At 43.9% G+C, this 10,814-nt stretch overlaps 1 non-coding gene across 1 annotated transcript; it reads right to left on the bottom strand.

The window, feature by feature from the left end:
• Positions 1-3,425: 3,425 nt before the first annotated feature.
• LOC124086214 (U6 spliceosomal RNA) lies at positions 3,426-3,530 on the bottom strand. Its single transcript, XR_006849738.1, has one exon. It is a non-coding gene; the product is annotated as a U6 spliceosomal RNA (small nuclear RNA).
• Between the last annotated feature and the right edge of the window lie 7,284 nt (positions 3,531-10,814).

The raw sequence follows: 10,814 nt of genomic DNA, 5'->3' as shown, positions 1-10,814 counted from the left end.
ATAAACACAGTTTGGAGAGAGACAAAGTCAGAAGAGGAAAATGTTGGTCATGGTTGAAGCCGACAGGTGGGTACGTGCCATTCATTGCCCGCCCCCCCCGTATTTGTGTGCATTAAAATTTTTCCATAAAAAGAGTTCTGAGAGAGCATGCAAGCAAGCTACTGCATCTGTAGTTCACTCGCCACAGCACCCGTCTGCATTTGCTTGGGGAGCTCAGGGGCGCTGGGTTGTACACTGTCCCTTGGCATGTGGATCTCGAGGATCGGTGACTTGCCTGAAGGAGAAGCCAAAGCTCTTTGTGCAGGTATTACTTTGCTAGGGCTACATGATAAGGTACTAGAAACTGGGGGCCTTCAAACAACAGAAATAGATTCTCACGTGGTTCTGGAAGATGGATGCCTGAGATCGGGCTGGCCTCTCCCTGGAAGCTCTGGGGAGGATCCTTCCCGCTCCTCCCAGCTCCTGGCTTTGCCAAGGCCCTGGGCAGTGCTTGGTTTGTAGGCGCCCCTCCTCTCTCGTCTGCCACCACTGGTGCCCTCTCCTTCCTCTTGTTTTCCCTCTGTGTGTCTGTGTCTATTTCCTCTTCTTATAAGGTCCCCACTCATATTGGATTAGAAGTTCCCTGAGTATGACCTTGTCTTAACTTGATTATATCTGCAAAGACCCTATATTTGCTAATAAGTTTGCATTTTTAGGTAGTGCTGGTTAGGATGTCAATATGTCTTTTTGAGGGGACATAATTCAAGCCACAAAAGGTCTCAGCAGAATAAACAGACCCAGAGACAGTTTCTTAGCACTATTAATCGGAATAGCAGAACCTTCCACTGTCCGGCAGGCAGGCTGTGGGGACACAGCACTTGTAGCCACTGGAACACATCATTCACCAGCCACCTTTATCTTTCCCAAACAGAGACATGCTTTTCTGAGTCCATTCCCAGATTGCAGCCTTGACTGATGAGTGACACTTCCAGACTCTTCCAGCCCAACAACTCTTAGCACCAGGGAATTTGGAGGCATACTTCTAATGCGGATTCACTGAAGACTTGTTTCAGAAAAGGTGAGTTTCTTACTCTTTGATGCAGACTTCACCATACTCTTAGAATTTATCTTTGGAGTGGGCTGCTGAAGTTATTTTAGACTCTACAGTTAAATTGACCCAGAAATAATTTCTTCTTTGAAATGTTCCCTGAAATGTTATTTACTCTGACTCCAATTTAAGATTACATTGTACAATTCTTTGCTCTTCAATCTTACTCTGGCCTTTGACCAAAAGCAATAAAATCTGACTTCTTTATTAAATGGTGCTCACTCCCCCCCACACACAATTATCCTAGTAAACCAGATGTCTGATAATTGCAATGTATTTTCAGATGATCACTTGAAGAATTTCATGAATATTCTACTAACTGCGTGGGGCATTTACCCTTGATTGATCTTCAGTGGATACAGGAGGAAGCAGAAGTTAGAGGCAAAGCACTAGACTGTGAGCTCACTCACCTGTACCTGCTCCATACTTACCTCCAACCTGTGTTTTAGCTCCAATCCAATGGAGTAATTTTCAGTCCATTCACTTTCACCTCATTGCTCTCAGGAAGGTGGAAAAGATGTGAGCAGGCTTTGCAGAGGACAGGGAGGAGGCTGGTGAGACCCAGGTGGAGGGAGTGGAGGATGGGGATTGGGACTGGCCAAACAGACCTTGAATGCTGGTCTAGATTTGAACCACTGTGGGTTCCTGACCAGAGCTTGGAAAGATTTATGGGCACTAGATGAAATAGTGATCCTTGGTCACCACTGGTCCTTATGTAGAAGTGGAGGTTAAGAGAACAGCAAGCCAGGCACAGTGGCTCCTGCCTCTAATCTCAGAGGCTGGGGAGGCGGACACAGGAGAATTGCAGGTTCAAAGCCAGCATCAGCAAAAGCGAGGTGCTAAGCAACTCAATGAGACCCTGTCTCTAAATAAAATAGAAAATAAGGCTGGGATGTGGCTCAGTGATCGAGTGCCCCTGAGTTCAATCCCTAGTACGAGAAAGAAAGAAAGAAAGAAAGGAAGGAAGGAAGGAAGGAAGAAAGAAAACAAAAAGAACAGCAGAGTCTAAACAAGGCCGAGGGTAGCATTTGGAGAGGATTCCAGTGGCTGGGTGCTGTTCTAGCCCCTTAGTATGCCCGTGTCCCCTGCCCTGCTTTCCACCCCAGGTGGATTACAGGTTGATTCTTTTAGCTGGCGTTGGTTCTTGCGGTGTTACAGGAAGCACCCTATGGAGCAGCCTCACAGTGTGCGCTCTCCCTCCTCCCGTGTCGTATTGAACCTGCCATGTACAGTTTGCAGAAGGACCGTTTACCAAGAGTTGTGGGGAGAGGACCCTTTTTCTTGAAAGCACAGAAAAAGGAAAGCAGAAGACCAGTGATGATCCATAAGTGATCTTGAATGCAACAGAATTAATTGTACTACTAGAAAAGATGGTCCTTGGAGCATTTATAAATGGGTTAAAAGGGACATCCAGCCAGATCTGCCCCCAACCCACAATAGAGGCAGGCGGATTTAAAAAAAAATCTATTTGTTAAAAAAAGGTTTTCCCATCTCATCAGAGTCTGATCTCTTCGACAATCAAAGTTGTTCTTTTAGCTCCTGCAGTGATCGATTTGAGTGTGTCCTTGTGTGCTGTGTTCCTGGTGGAGATGGAAAGATACTGCCGCCTTCAGACCTGGGACAAGTCCCGGAAAATGCTGGGAATGCACACATTTCAATAACTGTTACCATCTCATCCAGTGTTTGTTTCTAAGCCCTGGACTATTTTCTGTTTTCTCTTGGAATTTTTGGTCTCTCCGTGTTTCTTCTACAGAGTAACTCATTATATGCTCACTGTGTGAAATGTGGGGCTTGTTTTGCAGCTTCCTTTTCTTGAAGGATAGAGAGGAGAAAAATTTTTACAAATTAACTAAGTATTCAGGGTAGACCTAAGCAAAGGGAAGTAGTGATGGAAACTTCCAGGGATCAGACATTCACTGGCTCCTTCTGTTAGGCAACACCTGGGTGAGGGCTCCTTGCTTATTTGAGGTCATGCTCTGAGCCCAGCCGCTCAGATGGTCATAGATGCCACTCCAGAGAGGGGTTTGGAAACCTACCTATCTTGGAGGCTCAAATGAACATTTGCTTGTCTTCTGTGGGTATCCACCACAAGGAGGGCCTGAAGGGATCACAAATGACACGTAGCAAGATGTTAACAGCCATGACTCTATTTTAATGTGATTAGAAAAAATAGAACAAGCACATAAAACCCAAAACACAAGCTTTTTTTGGTATTTATTTTATGTGAATATATATATATATATAATTTCTTTTAGTTATACATAACATTAGGATTCATTTTGACAAAATTATAAAAGCATAGAATATAATTTGTTCTAATTCAGTCCTCAGTACTTCCCCAAATATGGAACACTTCACGAATCTGCGTGTCATCCCCGCACGGGGACCATGCTAATCTTCTCTGTGTCGTTCCAGTTTTAGTAAATGTGCTGCCAAAGCGCACTCGCAAGACACAAACTTCCTTTGTGAAAGTGGAGTCACGTGTTGCTTGATGGCAGGACAAGGTCTGAAAAGCGTGTCCTTAGGTGATTTTGTCATTGTGCAAACAGCATTTTACACAAACTAAGATGCCTGGGACATCTCTAGGCAGGAGGAGCTCCTGGGCCCACCATTCCTCTGTTTGGTCACTATGGACCAGAACGTCCTTATGACTGTAATCAAAGTTAAGTGGGTCATGTGTGAAGGTGATCAAACAGGTAAATATAGGAGGCAGCCTGTGACCGTGGAGAAGACCGGAAGGGGAGGGGCGTTGCAGGTGCTTCAGGCTTGTCGTACAGGTTTATAGGCAAAAGGCTCATGTTTATTAATCAATATTGCTGGACAGTCACAAACGTTCAGGCACTGGCTGCTGGTGAGGATGGGGTGCTGCTGCGGGAGTACTTCTCAAACTTCTCAGTGCCCCCAATCAGGAATTGCCGGGAGATTTCAAATATTAAAATGCAGACTCTGGTCCAGTAGGTCTGCAGTGGCGCTGAGAAGTTTGGATATCTAACAAGCCCCAATTGCTGCTGGTCTGGAGACCACTCTTAGAGTAGTAAGGTTTGATCCCAGAACTCTATTTTTTTTTTCTGTGTGTGTTGGTGCTGGGGATGGAACCCAGGGCCTTGTGCATGCAAAGCAAGTACTCTACCAACTGAGCTGTATCCCCAGCCCCAGAGCTCTATTTCTTAATGACTAAAAACAAAGAAGTTTCCATTTAGAAAGAGGATGAGTTCTGAAACCACCTCTTTGATCTGTGGTGAACCCAGTGTGATGAAGAATGTTCTCGAGTCCCACATGCCTCGCTCTCTGGAGGAATATAACCTGGTTCCTTTATACTAACCAAGCAGTTTGTAATGAAAACTTTTGGCTCAAGTTGTTGCTAGGGCACTGCCAAGGGGAACCAGCCACACAGAGGGAATGTGTAACCTAATATTATTGTGTGGGAATGAATGAGCCCTGGCTTCAGAGAGGTAGGAAGGACCCTGCTCACTATTTTTTCTCAGGTGACAGGTGAGCACCCACATCCCATTTGACAAATATGATTCATTTCACTATCCAGGGTCATTTCTCCAGGTAGAGGATATTGGACTGTTGGATGGATCAGAACATATTGGCATGTCTCCATCCACTTAGTTATGAGACCCAGACTTGCAAACAAGTTTGGAGGGTTACAATAGCTACAGCATTTAGGAAACAGGCCAGACAAATATAACAGGACTCACGTTGAGGTCACTGAAATTGAGGGACTTGATCCAGGCCACGCTATTTAGATGAAACGACCTTTACCCACAGAGTAAGAGTGAGAGGCTAGTACGAGGCACTACAGTTTCACCGTATTCTTTCTGATAGGAGAGAGGAATGCATGAGGCAAATCATCTTTTCTTTTTAAAGTTCAGCTGGAGCCACATTCAGCCAAAAATGAAGGTCTCCAGTAACCATACGATGCAGAATATTAGTGCTGAAAATGTTCTTGGGATCTTCGAACATGATGATGTTCCAGTTGAGGGCATCGTGATACTCTGGACTCCTTTTCCCTCAAAAACAAACATATAATCTTCCATATAATTTCCGGGGATGTATGGGGTCCTTGGTGGATCTTGGATTCCAGGATAAAATTCTCTGATGCAGTTTATTTCCTTCTAGTTAGAAATCAGAAAAATGAGGCCCAGAAAGAAGGGGACTGACCACTGATCTCACAGCAGTGACGATCGCAGTGCCCGGCATCCACATGAAACCCGGTGCCAGGTAAACATGCATAATTTATTTCTGGAAGCCTTGAGAGAAACAAGTGGCAAGGGCCTTTGGCGACAGTCAGAACCATTGGCTGGGAGAACCTCAATTTTAAACGTTAAGCCAAATATCGTTTAAAGAAAAGCAGAAATAATTGAGCCAGAAACTTCTTGGACTCAGACTTTATGATGTGTTCAAAAGACCTAAGTGGAGGTCTTGCTGCTCCTTGCTGGCTGTGTAAACTACAGTTTGGGGTATTTTTAGGGCAGGTAATAAATTCCTCTCAAAGGTTGAACTCACATGCCAATGTGAATCTTCCACAGCCCTGAAAACTACTGGCAGGATGCCTCCCTGAAACACAACTCCCAGGTTGGCAATACTGTCATAGGTTCAGCCCCTAACAATCCTGGCACAGTCTAGGTGCTCATTAAATATTTATCTGAATAAGTGGGCTTTCCTTCGCATTAGCTTTCTGGAGAAAGAAGATACAGGAAAGTGGAGAGAGATCAGACACACTGTGTTTAAGTACACAGGGGGAAGTTGGGGTTCCAAATGAGGGATTTAGTGTGTCACAAACAAAAGAATCCTTGCACCATGATTCCAACTATGTGAGGAAACGAGGACCCAATTAACTTATGCTGTTAGAGGCTGGGATATCGGTTACCTTTGGTGCCAGAATGCTTATACAAGAAAGGGGGTTTTTTGTAAGGTGTTGGATCTCTATTCTGTTCTCAATCTGGGGGCTGGATATCCCTGTGGATTCCCTTGGTATAATTCACCAGATGATACCCTTCTGACAACATTTTTCTGTGTCTGTGTTGGACTTCAGTAAAACTAACACACACAGTGAAGCATGAAGGCCTGTGTTCCCCAACCTTGAGTGTGCACACAAGTCATCTAGGAATCTTATTAAAATGCAAAGTTCTGCCAGTGAAGTGTGGCAGACCTAGCCACTCCTGAGGCTAAAGCAGGAGCATCGCAAGTCTAAGGATAGTCTAGGTCACTTAGCAAGACCCTGACTCAAAGTAAAATATATAAGAAGGCTGGAGATGTATCTCCTGGGTAGAGCACCCTGGGGTTCAGTCTCTAGTACTGTATATGTGTATATGTGTGTATAATTTTTTTTTTTCAATTTGGTCTTGGGTGGGGCAGGAGATTCTGCATTTCTAGCAAAGACTTAGAGACGTAGAGACTGGTATCTTCCAGATTCTTGTTTTGGAGAGATCCTGGTGTGTTGTGGGGTGTGTGTGTTGGTGTGGTACTGGGGATGGGACCCAGGGCCTCCTTTGTGCTAGGCAATGCTCTGCCACTGACAGTGGTCGCTGTGAAGACTGTGCAGGTGTCAATCCGTTATGTTCCCAAGGCCAACCCATGTTTTCACGTAGGTCTGTGAAATTCCCCTGCCCACAGCAGCTACGAGATGATCTTCTGCAGGGTGGTGACAGCTGGGCCCTGACCCACCTACCCTGTGGAGGCCCCTGCAGACCTGCAGGCATGAGGATGGCGTTGGGAGCCCTGCTTCCTCTCCAGCCTCAGGCCTGGGGGAAGTGGGATTTTCAGCAATGACTGCCGCATCATGGAAGTGGGCTTTCCAACTCCTCTTTGTAGAACTCTGAAAGATGTGGATTCGTGCTGTGGTCTGAATGCTGTGTTCCCCCAAGTTCATAGTTGACAATTTTTTTTTTTCGTGTATTGAAATTTTAACTGTCAATGTGAAGGTGTTAGGAGGTAGGGACTCTGGGGTTGATGAGGTCATAGAGGGGAGCCTTCCTGAATGGGATTATTGCCCTGACCAAAGGGACCCAGAGAGTTCCCTCCCTGCTGTGCCATGTGAGGACTGAGTGAAGAGATAGCCATCCATGAACCAGGATGCAGGTCCTCACCGACACCTTGATATTGGAACTCCCACCTCCAGAACTGGAGAAGTGAATGTTGTGTGACGCACAGGGTGCGGTTTTTTTGTTATAGCAGTCTGGACAGACTGACACAATCCCAAACACCACTGGTATCAAGAAAACCATAATTTTGAGTGGGAAAAAAAAAAAAGCAAATCAGACACAATAGGATTCCTTTCACAGAAATGGTAAAAACAGGCCAAACTGGGCTGGGGCTGTGGCTCAGTGGTGGAGCACTTGCCTAGCACATGTGAGGTACTGGGTTCAATCTTCAGCACCACATACAAATAAATAAATAAAATAAAGGTATTGTGTCCACCTATAACTAAAAATATTTTTTGAAAAAACAGGTCAAACTAACAAATGCCTTAGTCCTGGCTAGAGATGGAGATAGTAAAGTACAAAGACAAAGCAGAGTGATCATTGCTTACTCCAGGAGGGGGTGTCCAGCGTATGTGGGACTTCTCTTCTCCCTCAGCCCCCAATTTTTTCTTCTTGTATTATTTTCCCTTAGTCCTAGTAGTCTGTTTAAGTGGATTTGATACCCACCATCTATTTCTCTATGTGGTTTCTCCCTTCTAGGGGTCTGTATTTCCATTTGTCTCTTGGCTAGATTTCATCACCAACACTTTTTTTTTCTTTTAAAGGAAGGGCCCATGGTAACTAAAGGCTACAAGTAATTATTTCATGTTTGCGAGTGTCTACCCATTGAATTTTATGTCAGTTTGGCTGGGTATAATATTCTCAGATCTCACTTTTCCCCTCCCACATTTTTATTTTTATTTTTTAATATCGATTTTTTGGTTTTCGGCAAACACAACATCTTTGTATGTGGTGCTAAGGATCGAACCTGGGCCGCACGCATGCCAGGCGAACGTGCTACCGCTTGAGCCACATCCCCAGCCCCCCCCTCCCACATTTTTAGATGAACCCTTTGTCCTCTGGCATTGAATACTAGTCTGGGGGAGTCTGAGATTATCTTGATTTTATTTTTCTCCTCCTTTAAAAGTGACCTGCCTTTAGTTTTTCCTTCTACTAATATGTCTGAACAATTCTTTTTTGTTTTTCTTTAAATCTTTGAAGCTCAGAATCTTAAACAAGTTACATCCCTATCAATGATACTAAAACAGTTTTTCCTAGAATATACTCTACCCGTTAAAATTCACATTGAACTTTTATTCAAATTAGAGAGTTTTTTCCTATATTATATCCATAATTTTATGTTGTTTCTATTGATATGTGTATGTGAAGAGCACAAATTAACTTAGACTCTGACTTTTATGTGTCCATCACATCCTTTCTAATTATTTGAATCTCTTTATCTTCTACATTTCCTCCATGAGTTAATTTGGTTTTTAGCCGTGATTAGTTTATTTTTCTTTCCAATTTACTTATTAGATCTGTAATCATAGCATTGTGGTTTTTAATTTGTTTCCTTAGTTCTACAACCTCCCTTTTCATCTCATTCTGTTATTTCATCTTGTTTTTGAGTCTTTATTTCATTAAATTAAATCCATACTACATTGTTCTAAAATGCAGGACACTTGCAGAGACTCTGACTCCCTTAATTGGGTTGTGTTCCATTTGGAGAGGGCATTTTTTGAAATGTCTATTAGGAAGCTCTGCTTTGTTCAGTCATTCACTTACTTTTGCTGTAGTGTATTTAAAGAGTTGCCACGTAGCTTTGGTTGATTGTTTGTTTTCTTTGGTGCTGGGGATTGAGCCCAGGGCCTCACGCATATTAAACATGCACTCTGCTCTTGAGCTACACCCCAACTCCCATTTCTTTTTCTGTTTCTCACAATTATTTTGATTGAACGGCTACATCAAGATGTTCTATGTAGAACTAATACATCAGTTTTCCTTGATAGCATTTCCACCTCACCTAGGTGGGACCAGGTAGAGTGCTGGGTGCAGGAGGGTGGAAAAGAGGCGGGGCTTGGCTGGGCTCAAGTGCAATCAGTGGTGGAAAACTGGGATTCTTTAATTAGTTAGACAAATATTTATTGAGAGCCTACAATGAGTGCCAGGCACTACTTGATTACTTATTTTTAATGTTTAACTTTCATTTTAAAATAATTTCAGACATACAAAAAAAAAGTTTCATTAATAGTACATAGAGTTTCCATCTATTCTTTTCCCAGCCTCCTTCAATATTATCTACATGATCTGTAAGCATAGTGCAATTGTCAAAACCAGGAAGTTAACATTGGTATGGTACTGTTCACTGATCCTCAGAGTTTATTAGAATTTTGCCTGTTGGTTGTTAGGTTCTTGGGTCAATCTGGAGTCCACACCACATTTAGTTCTGTTTAGTTTCCTCCAAACTGGAATAGGTCAGTCTTCCTCTTTCATGATCCTGCACATTTGAGAAGTCACTGGTTAGTAAGTTTGTAGAATGTTCTCCGACCTGGGATTTTTGGTGTTTTTTAATGATTAAATTTGGGTGACATATTTTTGGCAAGAACACTACAGAAGCCATGCAGTTGCCTCCTCAGTGTGTCCTATCAGGAGGCGCGTGACCTTGACCTGTCCCTTTTCTGTACTTTGCTCACCTTGGTCCCTTGGATAAGGTGGTGTCTTCTGGATTTATCCACTGTAAAGTTGCTATTTCCCCCTGCTGTTGTCTGAATAGTTCCCTCAAAGATCACGTATGAGAAATTTAACCCCCAGATTCATGTGTTAATGGTATTTGGAGATGAGGCCTTTGGGAGCTAGTTAGATGGGGTCATGGTGGTGGGCCCCCATGGTGATATTAGTGGCTTTGTAAGAGGAGGGAAAGAGACCTGAGTTTGCATGCTGTTTCCCTCTCACCTGTGCCTCCTACCCCATGTCACAACACAAGACCATTACCAGATGCTAGAACCTCAGCCTTGGACTTCCTAGCCTCCAGTCTGTGACATTCTGGACACCCCTTTTGGAGTCAGTAAGCCTCCTGTGGGGAGAGTCTTTATACCTATGTAATATCCTGTTTCTGCTCATGCTTTGGCCTCTACCACTGACATCCATTGACGATTCTTCACCAAGCACTATTTTGGGTACTGGGCATTCATGCCAAGGAAGACATTTTAACCTTGGGTTCTGTGCTCCCTTTGGAGAACCTATGTATCGTGGATAACTGGGTCAGCTGTTCTTAACCAGGACAGTATCCCTCATTGTGGGTCTAGTATCTTCCTCTATCTAACACAGGGTTCTGGAAGAAGGCAGGGGCTGTTTAGGGGGTTCTACCCTGGAGGATGCCCCTTGACCTCTGGCCAAGATGCAGGTTCATCCCCATCCCTGCACTCAGGGTTAGGAGCCATCTATGAGGCTGTTTAGGATTTTGTGTTTCACTGCTAGTCCCAGGAGAGCATCAAAAAGTACAGATGGGATCAATAATTGCGCTACTCTTTCCACCTGCCCTACCCCCTTGTGATCTCTTTTCCCCTTAGCCAGCACTCATTGATGTTTTTCACTCTTTAAAGCTGTTCGTGTTACTCTCATTTCCCTGTTAGGTTCCTAATAGTGAAGTTCATATTAATGTAGGAGAGTTCCATTTGTAGGCTTAATCACTTGACCAGGTAGGACCACATGTGGACAGGTTCCAGGGATTCAACATGGACCTCTTTGGGGGCCATTAT

Source organism: Marmota monax, unplaced genomic scaffold, assembly GCF_021218885.2.
Source record: "Marmota monax isolate L192 unplaced genomic scaffold, Marmota_monax_Labrador192_F-V1.1 WCK01_AAM20220418_F8-fsc00122, whole genome shotgun sequence".
NCBI lineage: Eukaryota > Metazoa > Chordata > Mammalia > Rodentia > Sciuridae > Marmota > Marmota monax.
This window is presented reverse-complemented; position numbering and strand designations above follow the sequence as displayed.